Source organism: Acinonyx jubatus, chromosome B2 (genome assembly GCF_027475565.1).
Source record: "Acinonyx jubatus isolate Ajub_Pintada_27869175 chromosome B2, VMU_Ajub_asm_v1.0, whole genome shotgun sequence".
NCBI classification, from domain to species: domain Eukaryota; kingdom Metazoa; phylum Chordata; class Mammalia; order Carnivora; family Felidae; genus Acinonyx; species Acinonyx jubatus.
Window position 1 is genome coordinate 121,411,769 of NC_069385.1, and position 16,454 is coordinate 121,428,222.

The window sequence follows — 16,454 nt, forward strand, 5'->3', positions numbered from 1 at the left end:
CTGTGCCAAAAATCACCAAGTCCTTTGGTCTAACAGAAGTATAGGCTTCTACCAATAGACCATTAGCTTCTTGAAAACAGGACCTGGTGCACAATAGGTGCTTACATTCTTTTCTACCATGAACTCTTGTCCTGTGGTTTTCTTTGATCCTGCCAGCCTTTCCTGCTGTCAGAACCTCTTATGGTCTTGCTCTGTTTAGGTGGTCGCTGCACCCTTTGGGCCAGTAAGCACGCATGTAGGACCCCCTAGTAATTAACACTTTTTTAACACCAGGTGCCTTGGTTCCCCTCTCTGCCCTCCAGCACCAGAACTCCAGGGCACAAAATCTGTGCTTTTACTACTACAACTTCTCTCCTGTTTCCTTGCCAATGTGAGTGCTTGGAGCCACATGTTTTCTATCTCTTGTGTGCTGGCCAAACAATCTACCAATGAAGAAAAAGCCCCTCTTGTTCACTGACTTCTTCCTGCCCACCAGTTAGCACTTTGGGAATTGTAGAAACATGAGCACCGTGGAATGGGTAGGACCTGGTTTAGCACCTGGAGCTTCATTATCTTCCTTACATGCTGAAGTCATTTGTTTCTGAGCCTTTCTTTAAAAAAATAGTCAAATGTTTGAGAATTCAATTTTAGCCTCTTAAACTTTCTTATCAAGGCCTTCTACCAGCATCCTAATCTTGTTTTATTTTGCTTTTTGAGCAAATAAGAGGCTAATGTGTTCATTTCCTTTTTCTGTGTTTGAGACAACCCAAATTATGGCAACCCCACCATGCATTCAGCAATGGGCTAGACCCCTGCCCAGCTGAGCCCACATGTCCACTCAAGAGGGTTGAGGACTGCATTTAGGTGCAGAGGAAAGGCCTTTACCAGAGTCTCCTGTGAATTGCTTCTGCAGCCCCAACCAGAGCCCATCCACCCTCTTCTTGCTTCACATATCTTCTTGTGGCTTTGATTTTTAAACTATTATATATTTCTTACAATATCATTGACCTTGTCACCTTTCACTCAAATCCATGCAGTTACTATCTGATAGCCTTGTTCTGTTTCCTGGATTTCTTCATTCACTGCCTTTCTCACAATTTACACTCATTTCTCAGAAGAGTTTGATGCTGATTGTTTGCTGTGAAATTAGCTCTGAACAAAGTTCATGGTACCAGTTGAAATAGCTGTTTAAAGCAACTTTTCTTTTAGAGATACACAGCGTCTGTTACTGGAATCCCACACCTCTCTAGAAAAGAACTGAGCTAACATCAAGCAACGTGAGCGATAAGCCCTAAGCCAACATGTTGATGGCCAAGACCCCCATGAAGAATCTTGATTCAGATCTGAAGTGTCTTTGGTATACTGCCATACACAAACAGTATCCAAGTACATAACTGTTTTAATTTACAACATCTTTTCTTCAGGTTTCTTTGGGGAAAGATTAGACTCTCAAGATTTTCCATCTAACAGCTTCTTTCTGAGATCATGAAAATTTCTCCCCACCAGCACCTAAATAAAAGTAGTCTACAATAAAATTCTGAAAATTACTTTTATTTGGCCAATTTTGTAATGCTTTATGTTTTCCACTTTCACATATATTAATTCATTTTACCCACAAACCTATGCATCCATATTTCGGGGCTAACTAGAAGGACCAGATCTAGATAGATGTCAGTTCTGACTCTTAGTCCAGTGCTCTTGGCACTACACCATGTTGGAGCCAATAGACAGCAAGCTCTTAATCTGAACAAAACACAAATATAACCTGCCAAAAGTATTTAGAAACAAATATTGAGGCAACTTTATCATGTGACATAGTTCTCAATGGATTGATTTATGAATTAATGAAGCAGAAATGAATAACAAGAGAGGCCACAGTTGACCATGAGGGAGTGTTGTCTGTACAAGATACATTTATGCGAGAAAATTCCTTTCTTCAAGGATAACTTTAATATGATATTGTCTTTGAGGCTTATGGACTTGAATTTGTTGTGCCTGGGATCCACTGAAGAAATCTGAACAAGCCAGTGGGTGGCATCTAGATTAGGAGGGGCAGCAGACAGAAATGGGGTCTTTCTGGGAGGGACACTGCTGGAAGAGCCAAGAAAAACCATGCTAGAAGAACTAAGAAAGACAAAGTTGCAGAAAAGAAGAAAGGGGCAAGGCAGAGGCTGTACAGGAGAGGGAGTGGGGGGTGGGGACCAAGAACTGAGCAAACAGCAGGGAATTTGATCTAGGTTAGGAAGAGTCTTGCAGGAGCAGGTGCTCACACAGAAGGAGTACCCATGTGCTCCTGGGAATCTGTGAGGGGGAGTGAAAGGATGCTCACCATCTATAGTTGGACAGGTCAAATGTGTACTTACACTTTTTAAGAAATACAATGCTGGACCAATGACATATTCAGTCTAATACCAGATCATCAGATGTAAGTTAATAAACCTTTAAGACCATAGAGTCAATCCTCTTTTGCCCAAAGGTAAGAATTGTTTTGCCCTAACCTTCCCCCCCCCCAAAAAAAAACCCCACACAACTCTGAAGTTCATAGAAAAGAATCCACTTTTTCCAAAGAAAATTTTGAGTAGGAAAAGAAGCAACGGGACAACTGAAAAGTAGTTATGACAACCATTTTAGAGAGACAATGAGTAAATATTTAAAAGGACAATGATTAAGTATCATAGTGAATATATCTCTTTCTTAGCTAGAGTAAACCTAGTCAAGATGTTGAATCAGTACTCCCCACACACACTTTGGATTCTGTAAGTTTAAAACTCTAAAGTGAAAAAGCAGAAAACCATGATGTTCTTTGGAAGCAAAATACAACTTAGTATTTCAGAAAATAGCCTAACTTACACCACGTAGGTAGTAAGGATTTTATTTTGTCCAACCCATATGCTTTTCAGCCTGATTATGGAGCATGACAACTGTCAATACATGGAAAGAAAACTTTTCAAAATTATTTATTGACAAAAAAAGAGGTAAGTAACATTTAAGGTAAAAAAAAATCTTTGGATCTTCTCCAGCAATGTCACCTTTTTCTTATTTCTATATTTTAGGAAATGCTTATTTTTTAAATGTGTTTGTTTCCTGAATCCTGCTCAGCAAAAATGGTGTGTATATATTTCACAAAATATGCATGGGACAAATACTATTGTCTTGATAATCTTTCAGTGCATGTTGTCCTAGTTGATCAGCAAAAATCAAAGAGAATGTTCTACATGACATTTTCTAGGAAATTGGTGGGATTTAATCAGGTAGATCAGCATCCTTCCTGTTCTCAGCCTCCAGTTTGCAAATTGGGCCTAATCAGAGTTATTTATTGCTTCAAATATTTTTCTTGTAATGTTGGCAGGCATCTTTGTTGGGTGTATTGCCATTCTGGCTGCCTTCTTGCTCAAGTTGAATATGATTTCTCTGGTACTTAGTTTACTAGGCCTGAAAATAAAATAGGGGCAGAATTTCTCAGAATTATAATGTTCTTAACATATCAAATGTAGACTTGTTAAAAGAAGAAAGTATCTTTCATGTGTGTGGCCTTTGGGAAAAATTTAAATTATTGAAATGATCTCTTTCACACAGTTTCCAGCTGAATGGCACAGGGGGAAGGGATGCAGAGGATGACTTTACTATCAATACCTTCCTTTACCCAAAACTTTGCCAGATTAAAGTCTTGGGATAACTTACCGAAAAGGCCCCATTTCTAACCCATTTCTCTTTTCTTAGCTCCATCAGAGCTGAAGATTCTAGAAATTTCAAGTGCTGCCTCACTTAGGGTTGTGTATTCAGCCAAGTTAGTGTTAATAACTTGACCAGGGAAGGCTCCTCCACCCCCTTTGCTTACACCCCAGACAGGCCATGAACCCCCTGAAAATGTGTAGGCCTCTAAGCAAAGAGTACATATTTTGGGCAGTAAATAATTTAAACAGTAGCTGGGCATTCTCCAAGAAGACGTGCTGTCCCATTTACAATAAGAGAGTCCCCAGAATTTCTGTGAATAGCAACAACAGCTGTCATTTAATGCACACCAAATAAGACAATTTTTTTTTTCACCATGGCAGAAGTTTAAGTGGGTAATGGGGATTCTGGGTGATTTCAGATCTTTTTCCCCTTCACATATCATGTCACACTAGGCATGTTTCATATTAATGGGAATTATTTTATATGTTAACAGAAAACACAGAATGTCTTACAAGACAAACCCCTGATAATCACCCTGTCTTCTTTGCCATGTTGAACATGGGTGACCATGCATACACATTATTTTCCATAGAAAGATACACACCAGAACTAAACAGCCCATTGAGTTGCATCAGGTGCTAACAGACGTTGCAGCTGTCTGGCCAGCAAAAATATTGTGGCCTGCCCTAACGGTCATTTGGTTTGATAGAATGTGGGAAATCTGATCTCTCTGTTTTTAGGAGGCTACTTCCCATAGTTAAAGGAAATCTATGGGATTGTGTTTACCTCATGTTTTCTCTTCTGCAATACATTTTATCCTCCTATCTTTTCATGTTTTAAAAAAATACAGCTTTACTGAGGTCAAATTTACATACTATAAATGCATCCATCTAAAGTGTGCAATTCAATGATTTTTAGTACACCTACCAAGTTGTGTAGCCGTCACCATTATCCAGATTCAGAACATTTTCATCATCCCAGTAAGATCCTTCATGACCATTTGCAGTTAACTCATTCTCACCCCCAACATAACAGATATTAATCTACATTCTGTGTCTGTAGATTTGCCTTTGCAAGATATTTCATGTAAATTGCATCATACACTATGTAGTCTTTTGTGTCTGGCTTCCTTCAACTAGCATAAAGTGTTTGAGATTCACCCACAGTGTAGCATGTTTTGGTGTTTCTTTCTCTTGTATTGAATAGCCTGGTTTGTTTTTTATTGGAGTTAAGGGCTGATTGCTGGTGGATTGGACCAGTGGTTCTTCACTGGGACTGATTGAGGGATATCTGGAGGCATTTTTGATTGTCACAGCAGAAATAGAGGCTGCCATGCACAGGACAGCCCCCATTACAGAGAATTACCAAAATGTCATTGATGCTAAACTTGAGAATCCTGGAGTTAGACTTTACTGAATTTTCACTTATCATTGGGGTACATATTTAAAACCAAATGTTGCATTGTGGAAACCCTTCCTATGACTGTACTACATATTTTTGCATTAGGGTTATGTTTGTCTCATTTTTATGTCTGTTTAAAATATGAACTCATTTGTGAAACAGATAACTTTTTTTTTACCACTTGGGAAAACTCTGAAATCTCCTAAAATATTATTCAGTAGGTTGAACTGTCTACCAGAGATAGAGACAAGAAAAAAAGTACACAATTCTTGTTTCCTGGTTGAGATCTCAATACAATCTGGCTGTGAAAATTTAGCAGCAAAAAAGAAACAAATGATGTTGGCTTATACAGCATAAGTTCCCAAGAATCTGCAGGAACTGTTGGAAGCCTAATAATAAAGGCATTTAATAAAGTACATTGTCTATTAACAACAAATTGCACCATCATTTTTGTGGCATGACCACCAATGTTACACACTCTAGTTATATTTTTTCCAGTTCAGCTCCAGAATTTTGAATCTACTGTGTTATTCTTAACATTAGTAAACAAAGTTTTCATGGGGCAGAGATTAAAGGAAAACAGTACTGAAAAAAACAAAACTGAAGACTTCTTATCACCCAGCATTTGATGCATAAAGCCCCTCTTAGGAATAAGAAGAAATTAGCCAGAATTAAAATATTTTGTTTTATCTGAGACCAGGGACTTGCTGGCTGTTTGAGTTTTTCTCTGGGGTGGTTGAGATGCCAAGAGGTGGAATTCCATCTCTTAGGTCTTTTGAATTTTGTGTGATGATGAATTAGAAACAAAGTACTCTGTTTGGAGCTTAATAACATAAAAGGAGACTGATGTGATGTGAGTCAGTAAACCATACTTGGCAGAGGGTACCTTTGGGAATTTGACAAATAAACAGTGGCGTCTCAGCTGCCCCAGGCAACTTCTCCTTGCTCTGACCCCTCTTTTGTTCCAGTGAGCAGATCTTCTTCAGCCCTGCCAGATACAGGCAGGGACTGAGAAGGGTGAGGAGGTAGACAAGTGGGGGTAGGTGTGCTGGCTGGGAGGAGAGAGGGAGCAGAATTGGATCTTCTGGCAGCTCTTCTGCATTTTAACGTCCTTTATTATCTCTGAGTCTCATTAGCACCTCTTGTTTATGCTAATAGTAAATCACATCAGAAATATATGGTGGAAGTAAACTGAGAGCAAATACATGCATAAACATACATGTGTGCATAAATACAACATGCATACATAATACACACATGTATACACATGCACACCAGTATGCACACTATATGCCTGTACAGTCATGCACAAATGTCTACACATACACAAATATGTATACACAAACATACATACATCCATGCATACATATATGTGTGCACACAGACATACATACACACATACCTCAGGATTACCGTAAGCACCCTGTACACATTTATTCATCACTATCAGCTTTTATGTGTCTGTGTTATAATTGGGGATACTTATACTCTGAGAAGTTAAGAAATATGCTCAGAGCCACACAACTGATAGTAGAGCCAGGATTGAAACCTAAATTTTCTCTAAATCCAAATTCCAAAGAGAGAATTAGTACAAAAGAAAATTTTGACTTTAAAAAGATGTAACTCTGACAATAAAAAGATCAGTGGATGCAGGAGTAAGGGGAGATGAGCACATAGGCAGTGAAGATACTCTATATGATATTATAAAGAAGGAAACATGTCTTTAGACATTTGTCCAAACCCATAGACTGTATAACATCAAAAGTGTACTAGGGGCGCCTGGGTGGCTCAGTTGGTTAAGCATCCAACTTTGGCTCAGGTCATGAACTTGAGGTTCGTGGGTTCGAGCCCTGCGTCGGGCTCTGTGCTGACAGCTCAGAACCTGGAGAGTGTTTCAGATTCTGTGTCTCCCTTTCTCTCTGTCCTTTCCCTGCTCATGCTTTTTCACTCTCTGTCTCAAAAATAAATAAACATTAAAAAAAATTAAAAAAAAAAGTGAACTCTACTGTGAACCTTAGACTATAGACTTTGGGTAATCATGATGTATCAATTGATTGTAACATATATACTACTCTGGTGTGGGATGTTGATGGTGAGGTAGAGGAGAGGCCTATGGGAAATGTTTGTACTTTCCTCTCAATTTTGCTGTGGATTTAAAATTGCCCTTAAAAATATTTTCTGTTGAAAAAAAAGATATAACTCCACACGTAAGTGTTCCAGGTCAGTCATTCCAAGACCGTCCACAGATGATTCAACTGAGTGATCAAATGACCTGTCTGAATTTGAAGTTCAAGAATATTATAAACCTTAGTCTGTGTGGGCTTGTGTGTGTGTGTGTGTGTGTGTGTGTCTCAAAATAAAACTAGAGTTTTTACTGAAGATAAAAATGACATGTGCTAACTACTGAAATAGTACATATGTATATGAAATATAAAGAAGAAGTAAAAATTATCTCCATTTCTTCACCTACAGATAAGCCATCTTAACATCTCTTGAATATTCCTGTTGCTATCTCTCGAGGTAGGTAGATAGATACAAAGATACATAGATAAATAAATAGATGGTAGATAGAGTTTTATATAAATGAAACTATAGTATAGATACTGTCTTACAGCAAAATTTTTTTACTGAACATGTAGATTGACATTTCTCATTACTATATCTAATTCTAAATAATCATTATAAAGGCCACACTGATTCTAATTATAATCTATTTGACTTATACTCTCTTTCTTTAAGCCCTGCTGTGAAGTTGGAACAAGACAAGTAGACCTCACAAGTCCAACAATGGGGCAAAGGATGTCAACGAGAAAGGAATCAAGCCAATACTATCTGCATTAAACAAACCTTCAGCAAGTCAAAACCTCTTGATTTATTATTTCTTAAAATTCTAGAACTATCTTCAACCTAAACTCTTTAAACCCAGCTGAGTCAACTAAAGACTGGATTTGGATTAATGCAAAAGTTTGATACAAAAACTAATACAGTGGATACCTATGACCTTAAGAGTCCACACTATCCCATGAGCATGCTTTCCATTATACAGAGAGCCTCAGTCACCTCTTTGAGCTGCTCTCCTTCATTCTAGAAAGGCTTCAAGGATCTTATGCTGGACCTTCTTGCTTACATCAATGGATTCGTGGTCTGTGCTAAATGCTAGAAAGATAGATTCTCTTTTTTTGGACATTGAGATTGCAGCCATTTTTTTCCCAGTGTTATTCATTTCATTTAACAAGTATTAACTGAACACCTATTGTATGCCATGAAGTCTTCTAGGTCCAGGGATACATCAGCAAACAAGACAAACATGAATGCTAGTGGGAGGGGAAAGAAAGAAAGTCAGTTTCCACAAAAGGAGGTTAGGGAGTATGGGAGGCTGGTAAGTACAGCACTCCCCTGCACACCCTCATGTACACAGTTTTACAAGGATAAGTGATTTTCTCCTTAAGGTTATTTTCCAGAAGTGCTATCATGGGTCAATGGATCTATCTATGTATTTAAACATTCTCCAGAAATACCAGATCAAATTGTACATCATACAACAGAGCAGAACACTGGATTTTGGCTTTCCATTTAACTTCTCTCTCTCTCTCTCTTCTCCCTCTCTCTCTCTCCCTCTCTCTCTGGCATAGGTAATTAAATTAAAGAAATGTAGGGGCACCTGGGTGGCTCAGTCAAACATCTGACTCTCAATTTCGGCTCTGGTCATGGTCTCTTGGTTCCTGAGTTTGAGCCCCACATTGGGTTCTGTGCTGACAGCGTGGAGACTGCTTGGGATTCTCTCTCTCTGCCCCTCCTCCCTCAAAATAAATAAACCTAAAAAAAAGAAGGAAATGTAAGTGAAGGCCTCCTCCCCAACCTTCACCGTTTAATTAAAAAATTAAAAACTATTCCAGGGATAAGTATTTTGAGTTTCAATGATGAGAGAAGGGAATGTTCTTAGAATCATTTGTGTTCATCTCCCTCCAGAACTTATTAATGGATGAAGCTCTCACAATCTCAGAGAGGAGCAGGTGTTATTTGTTCTTCTTACTATACTCATTAAAAATGTGTCTGTTCTTCCATTAGGAGGCTACTCTGTGCTCCTGGGAAATGTTTGCCTCCATCAGAAAACTAAAAAATCTCTGGGAGCCAGAAACTCTCGGGTTAGAAGCTGTTACCTTTTAGAAATTTATCCCCAAACCTGTGTTCCTTGGATGAAGCTTAGCTCTACTTTGTCAGTAGTTTCTCTTCCCTCAGTACCTCCCTCCTCTTTTCAAGCCTGTCTTCTGTGATCTTCTCATTCTTAGTCATCTTTGGAGACATTTTACTTTTTACATAAGATTTAAATTACTATTATTTTTAAAATGGTACTCAGGAAATGTTTATCCCAATTTTGGAGATCTGAAGTGCAATGAGGAGGGAGAAGTAATGTCAATTCTAGATGGTGAAATATTGTCAAGTCATCCAGTGATTGGCAGACTCTGGCTTCCTTCACCTCAAAATGAGAGAATATGCTCTTTTGTGTTTATGTGCTATCTCTTCTACTGAAAAAGCACTAAAAATTTTGACAAGATTTTTTTTTTAAAACCCTCATAAGACTATCATTAGGAAGAAAAGGTACTATTATTGGTCCTGAACAGAAAGTAGATCTATTTCATTTTTACTCTATCACAGAGAACAGGGTGATCACTAGAAGAAGATGGTACCACCAACTTGTAAAGGATTTTATAAGCCTCATGTGTTTCAGGGCCAGGTTAGTAGCAATATTTCCATTCTCAGTCTGTTGGGAAATTTTATTAGGATAACATGACTCAGACTGAGTGTGGTCAGATCCATGGGCATGTTCTTGACTTTGCCACATACTACATAGGAACAGAAGTGCTATGGGCAAAAATGCCCCCATGAGTTCATGCCTTGCCCTGGAGCCAAGAAGAACCCAACAGTAATCCAAAGAGTACAGATCCTAAATGTGCAGATTCCCATGGTCCCCTGAAACATAGGCTCTGCAGGAAGGACCACACAAGTAGCTTCAGACATAGCACATACTCCACCCTTGGTCATGTAGATGCCTCAGAAGAATTGATGAGAAAGAGTTCTAGATTCTGAACCTTGAATGGAATGGGGCTGAGGAGCAGAGTTGTCAGCCACTTAGGGTCCTAAGCTTTAGTGGCTTTAAAAAAAAAGAAATGTGGGGTGCCTGGGTGGCTCAGTTGGTTAGGTTACTGACTTTAGTTCAGGTCATGATCTCACGGTTTGTGGGTTCAAGCCCTGTGTCAGGCTCTGTGCTGACAGCTCAGAGCCTGGAGCCTCTTCAGATTCTGTGTCTCTCCCTCTCTCTTCCCCTCCCCTGCTCAAGCTCTGTGTCTCTCTGTCTCTCAATAATAAATAAACATTAAAAAATTAAAAAAAAAGAAATACAAAATATACAAAGTACAATATGGCAAATATCCAAGTTCTCACTGTTAAGAATTGGTAATTTAATATCTTATCATATTTACTTTTTTCTATAAAAGAATATGTTACAAATATAATTTCTATAACCTTTAAAAATAAGCAAAAATATTATTTACTCTTCACAGATGGGCATATAAAAGCTAGAAATAGGTAGGAGGCTTACAGGCCCAAATCACAGTTGTGGTGGCCTTTGAAAAGGTTCTGGGGGTAAGAAAGACTAGGATGAAAGAAACTGCAATTTAGGTGGGTCTCCATGAAGCCAGCATGTTCATACAGACATGTGGCACTCTTCTTCCCAGGACAATGGGATTCACTTGGAAACCACGGGGTTTATAGGCAATTTATGGAAGATTCATCTGGCATTTGTTACAGTCCTTTAGCTCTCTTAGAGATGCTGTGTGGCCCATGGGCAATGGTATGTGTGTGGGAAAATTTGACAGTCTGGTGGCCATACACATGTGCCTTTCATGATAGTCTCCATGTTGCCAGGTTCTCTCCTGAGGCCTTTTGCTGTCCTTTCTGTATGCTGCACATCCTAGAGCTTCCTTGCTTCTGAGTGAGCTGAACCCTCAGTGTGGGCTGCTTCTGTCTCATAGAAGCCTGTCTCAGAGGGAGGCTGCTGCTGAGCCCCCTCTTCTCTAGGACTTAGTTCCTCATCCCCTGAGCCCTCCTTGCTTCCCCACCACATCCTTTGTTGCACCTACCAAACTTCATCCTGCAGGAGTCTTCTTACATACCATTTGTCACACTATATTATGCAGTGTGTGTGCATGCTCACACATGCTCTCTCACAAGCCCCTTGAGGCTGGAGATGGGTATCTTATTCATCTCAGCACTCCTAACTTCCAACATGCTGCCTGGTGTAAGTGTTATAGAATGAATCATACATTCAGTGAGTGTAGGGTTGGGGTGATTCTAAGCCTGTACTTTTACATAATGTATCTCTGTGGAGTGGGAAAAAGTTAAGCTCACACTTCCCATCCCCTGTGATAAGGTTGATATCAGTAGCCAATACCTTAGAGTAAAATATATATCTAGTATGAGGATCAGTGTTAATGACTAGAGCATGGAAATCCATTATAGTCATTTATTTGAGCTTCTGTAACAAACTACCACAGACTAGGTGGCTTAAACAATAACTATTTATTCTCATGTTTTGGAAGTAGGGAAGTCCAAGATCAAGGCACCAGTAGATCTGGTGTCTGGTGAAAACCCTCTTCCTGGTTCACTATGTCCTCACATGATAGGAGAGGCTAGGGTCTCTCATATAAGGTAAGGTATCTGAGGTCTCTTTTATCAGGTACTAATCCCATTCATGAAGGCTCCACCCCATGACCTGATCACCTCCTAAAGACTCTTCCTAATACCATCACTTTGGGCATTGAAGTTTCAACATATGCATTTTGTGAGGATACAACCATTCAGTCTACAGCAACCATATTTTAAATAGCCATTTTGAGAATTTCAAATGTAAGAGGCTGAGTTCTTGTTAGATCTTGTTATAGTAGCACCAAATGTCTTTAATCTGGAGAAAAACAGGCTCTGCCATTTCCAGTTTGCTTCCTCTTTATTACTATTATCTTTCATTCATAGTTTCTTTCATAATAGTTCTTTTTGGGGTTGTCTACTTAACACCAGAAGATTTTACTTGCAAATCCACTTAAAGAGGTCCCTGTAGTGTGCTGTGGCAGTCACCATGGAAGCTACTATTGCCAGCCTCTGCCTCAGGGAGATCCACCTCCTGTTAGGACCTTCCTGTGTGTATCATGAAGCATCATGGCCACCTGAGGTGGCCAAAGTGGGTCCATTGTCACTCTCTAGCTAAGGATGAGTTCAGCTTATTGTTTAAATTTTAGATTAAAACAAATAGAAGCAGATGTTCTAATATATTCTTTTGAGATCCCTTTTGTGCTCTGCTCACTAAGGATGTAAGATCTCAGGGGGCCAGGAGTTGCCCTATACCTACTGTATCCCAGCCTCTAGAATAATGCTTGGCACATGATGGATACTCAACACATGCTTACTGAAGGAGCAAAGGTATTTGCATTGAAATCAACTTTTTTGTGAACCAAAGACTGACTTCATAGCAGTTAATAAACATTCAGGTGGAGTTCTGACTTCATGTCTAGACCAGTCTTCTCCAGACTAGAGCCCCCTCTGGTCTGGAAGAACATCAGACAAACTCCCCAGACTCACACACTGCACCCATAGAGTCTGAACAAGTTCCCTAAAAATTAATAGAGGGGTTATGGAGTGGCTAGTATACAATTTGGGGGCCTTCAGATATGCAAAGAGTTTACTAAAAACAAAATTTGGTTATAGCTTCTCAAATAGGGTAAAAATGTAAAAGTAGTAATAGTCACAGCAGCAGCAGTAGAAGTAGAAATGATGGCAGTGGTAGTAGTATCAGCAGTAACAGCAGTAGCAGTAGTAGAAGTAGCAGTGGTGGTTAGTAGTAGTAGCAGCAGCAGCAACAGTTGTAGTAGCAATAGTGTCAGTATATGTAGTAGTATTAGCAGCAGTATCAGTAGATATGGCAGCAGAATGACAGCAGTAGCCACCCTTTATTGAATACCTCCTCTGTGCAAAACACTGTCCTGGATGTAATCTAACTGAATCCTGAAAATGGCCCTGTTTAAAACTTTTAGTAGCTTCAATTGCCCTTAAAATAATGTCTGAGCTCCTTGACTTAACTTACAACACCCTTTGCAGCATCTAGCTCCACTTACCATCCTCTAGCCACATGCCCCGCCAGCACTCAGCCTGCATCCTTCTTTCAGTTCCTCTGCACATCCTGTCCTCTCTCCTGTTCAGGTTCTATGGGAACAGGCACCAGTCCTTACCATTCCCAGCCTCCTAGCCCATCCCCCACCCCACAGTCTTAGCTTATAAGCAGTCCTATTAGGTAAAAGCACCTCTATGCATGGTAGTTCTGTGTTATTGTAATTGCTTGTTTAACACTTTATCTGCTCCTATGGAGTCAGAAAAGAAGGAAGCACTCAAAAAAGGATGGGGACATATCAAAAGGGCACAAAAGCCAACCTGTTGGAGCTCCCAATGGCAAGAGCAGGAAGAGTTGAGCAAAAGAAAAAAAAATGATAGTATGGGATTCTAATCCATAGAAAAAAATAAATTTCCATGGGTCTATGTTAATATAAAAAATGCAGACCCGGTAAGAGGAGGATTTCACTTGTCTTGCCCACTACCCATTATTGTATCTCTCTAGTGTCCAGAATACAAGATGACACATAGTAGGTGCTTAATGAACAAGACTTAAATGAAGGAATTGTGTTATCACCATTTCACAGGTGGTTGAAAAGTTAAATGCTTGCCTGAGGAAGTGCAGTTAGTAAGGAGCAGAGCTGGGATTTGAACTCAAGGATGTCTCTTTAAACTCTGCTTTTCTAAAACTCTTACCTCCCAAAGATGAGGCCCAAGCTCAATTAGCTTCCTAGTTGTTATCTTGTCATGTGAGTCAGGAGCCAGGATTGACACCAATTTTGTAAGATACTGAAACCTTTGGCTCCTCATTGTAAGGTGTATAGAACTACTATTTACACTGTAATATGCCATAACTCATCAATCTTTGTGATTCCAAGCAGTGAATCTCCTTGGTTTAACAATGCAATAATGGCAAATGGAAAGGTTGTTCTGGCATATCTTATGCCATTCAAACTTTATTTTTGAAAAGTTAATTGAGTTAGAATGTTTTGCCAATGATAAAGATAACTGATAAATTTTAAAGTACCTTATTTTAGATGAGTTTAACAACATTTAGCAGAAGCTCTAATGCTTCATACCTTGTTATTTGGAGTCAGCCTTATTCCAAATGTTCTTATACATATTTGACTACCTGACTGAGCAGCTAATTGGCTGTCAATTGTTGGCTTATAAATTTGGCATGTGTGTGCCAATGCATTCTTTGGAATTTGTGTCAGTATTGCACATTATAAACCAACCGTAATGATTAAATGGTTACTGACATGTCATATGATATATCCCTGTTTCCTTATTGCTTGAAGTAGCATTCAAGCATGTGGTGTGACTTATGCTCTCCTAAATTCTGTTGCATTTAAAAACTATATTTAGAAAAATTGGGACAGAGATTTGATTGGTAGTTTCAGGCTTCCCAGGCTGAAAGAAGCTAGAATTACTTCAAAGCCAGTCACCAGAACTCTCTGCTGAGTAAAGAGAAGTCCCTAAAGGATATGGGAGTAAGCCAACCTGTGTGCATACAATGAAGAACACCCTGTGGGCTCCTAAACTATGTTAGGGGCTGTTTTGGGTGGTATGGAAATAACCGTGACCAGGCAAACAATGTCCCCACTCTCCTGAAGCCAAAGTCTCCTTGAGAAGTTGGTGACTGGAATGCAATTATGTTTTAAAAATGTGAGGATGGATTTTGTGGAGAAGTGGTTGATTCCAATATACAATGGAATATTATTCAGCCATAAAAAAGAAAAAATCTTGCCATTTGCAATGACATGGATGGAGCTAGAGAGTATAATGCTAAGTGAAATAAGTCAGTCAGAGAAAAACAAATACCATATGATTTCACTCATGTGGAATTTAAGAAACAAAACAAACAAATGAAAAAGAGAGAGAGAGAAAGACCAAGAAATAGACACTTAACTACAGAGAACAAACTGATGGTTACCAGAGGGGAGGTGGTGGGGGGGAATGGGGGAAACTGGTGATGTGGATTAAGGAATGCACTTGTTGTAATGAACACTGAGTAATGTGTAGAATTGTTGAATCACTATATTATACACCTGAAACCAATATGACACTATATTTTAACTATACTGGAATTAAACTAAAAAAGAAAAAAAAGAAGTGGTTGATTCCAGAGCTGGAGCAGAGAAAATATCAGATAAGCCTGAGACTTGTGGGGCCAGAAAATAGGAAAGTGTTTGAAAAAGAAAGTGAAGGCACAATATCCAATTTGAATGAGCGCCCATTGGCCAAAATTGGAATAACTTGAGTGACACAATAAAAATGGATTTTAATCTGTAAATTAGAAATAATGTATTCTAATCCACAAGACAAAATAAATATTCATGAATCTATAATGATTAGATAGATAGATAGAAATGGCAAAGGAGCAGCTCTTCTTTTTTTTTTTATTTTTCAATATATGAAATTTATTGTCAAATTGGTTTTCATGCAACACCCAGTGCTCATCCCAAAAGGTGCCCTCCTCAATACCCATCACCCACCCTCCCCTCCCTCCCACGACCCATCAACCCTCAGTTTGTTCTCAGGTTTTTTTTTTTTTTTAATTTTTTTTTTCCAACGTTTATTTATTTTGGGGACAGAGAGAGACAGAGCATGAACGGGGGAGGGGCAGAGAGAGAGGGAGACACAGAATCGGAAACAGGCTCCAGGCTCTGAGCCATCAGCCCAGAGCCTGACGCGGGGCTCGAACTCACGGACCGCGAGATCGTGACCTGGCTGAAGTCGGATGCTTAACCGACTGCGCCACCCAGGCGCCTCTGTTCTCAGGTCTTAAGAGTCTCTTATGCTTTGGCTCTCTCCCACTCTAACCTCTTTTTTTTTTTCTTCCCCTCCCCCATGGGTTTCTGTTAAGTTTCTCAGGATCCACACAAGAGTGAAAACATAGGGTATCTGTCTTTCTCTGTATGGCTTATTTCACTTAGCATAACACTCTACAGTTCCATCCACGTTGCTACAAAGGGCCATATTTCATTCTTTCTCATTGCCACGTAGTACTCCATTGTGTATATAAACCACAATGTCTTTATCCATTCATCAGTTGATGGACATTTAGGCTCTTTCCATAATTTGGCTATGGAGCAGCTGTTCTTTACATGAGAATTCAAGTTAGTAAATGTGGAAGGAATGAGGCAAATATAAAATTACCAATAGACAAACAGGATCATAATAATCATTGCAAGCAACTTTTTCTGATGAATACAAAAGTCTCTGGTCTAAGCCTGAGA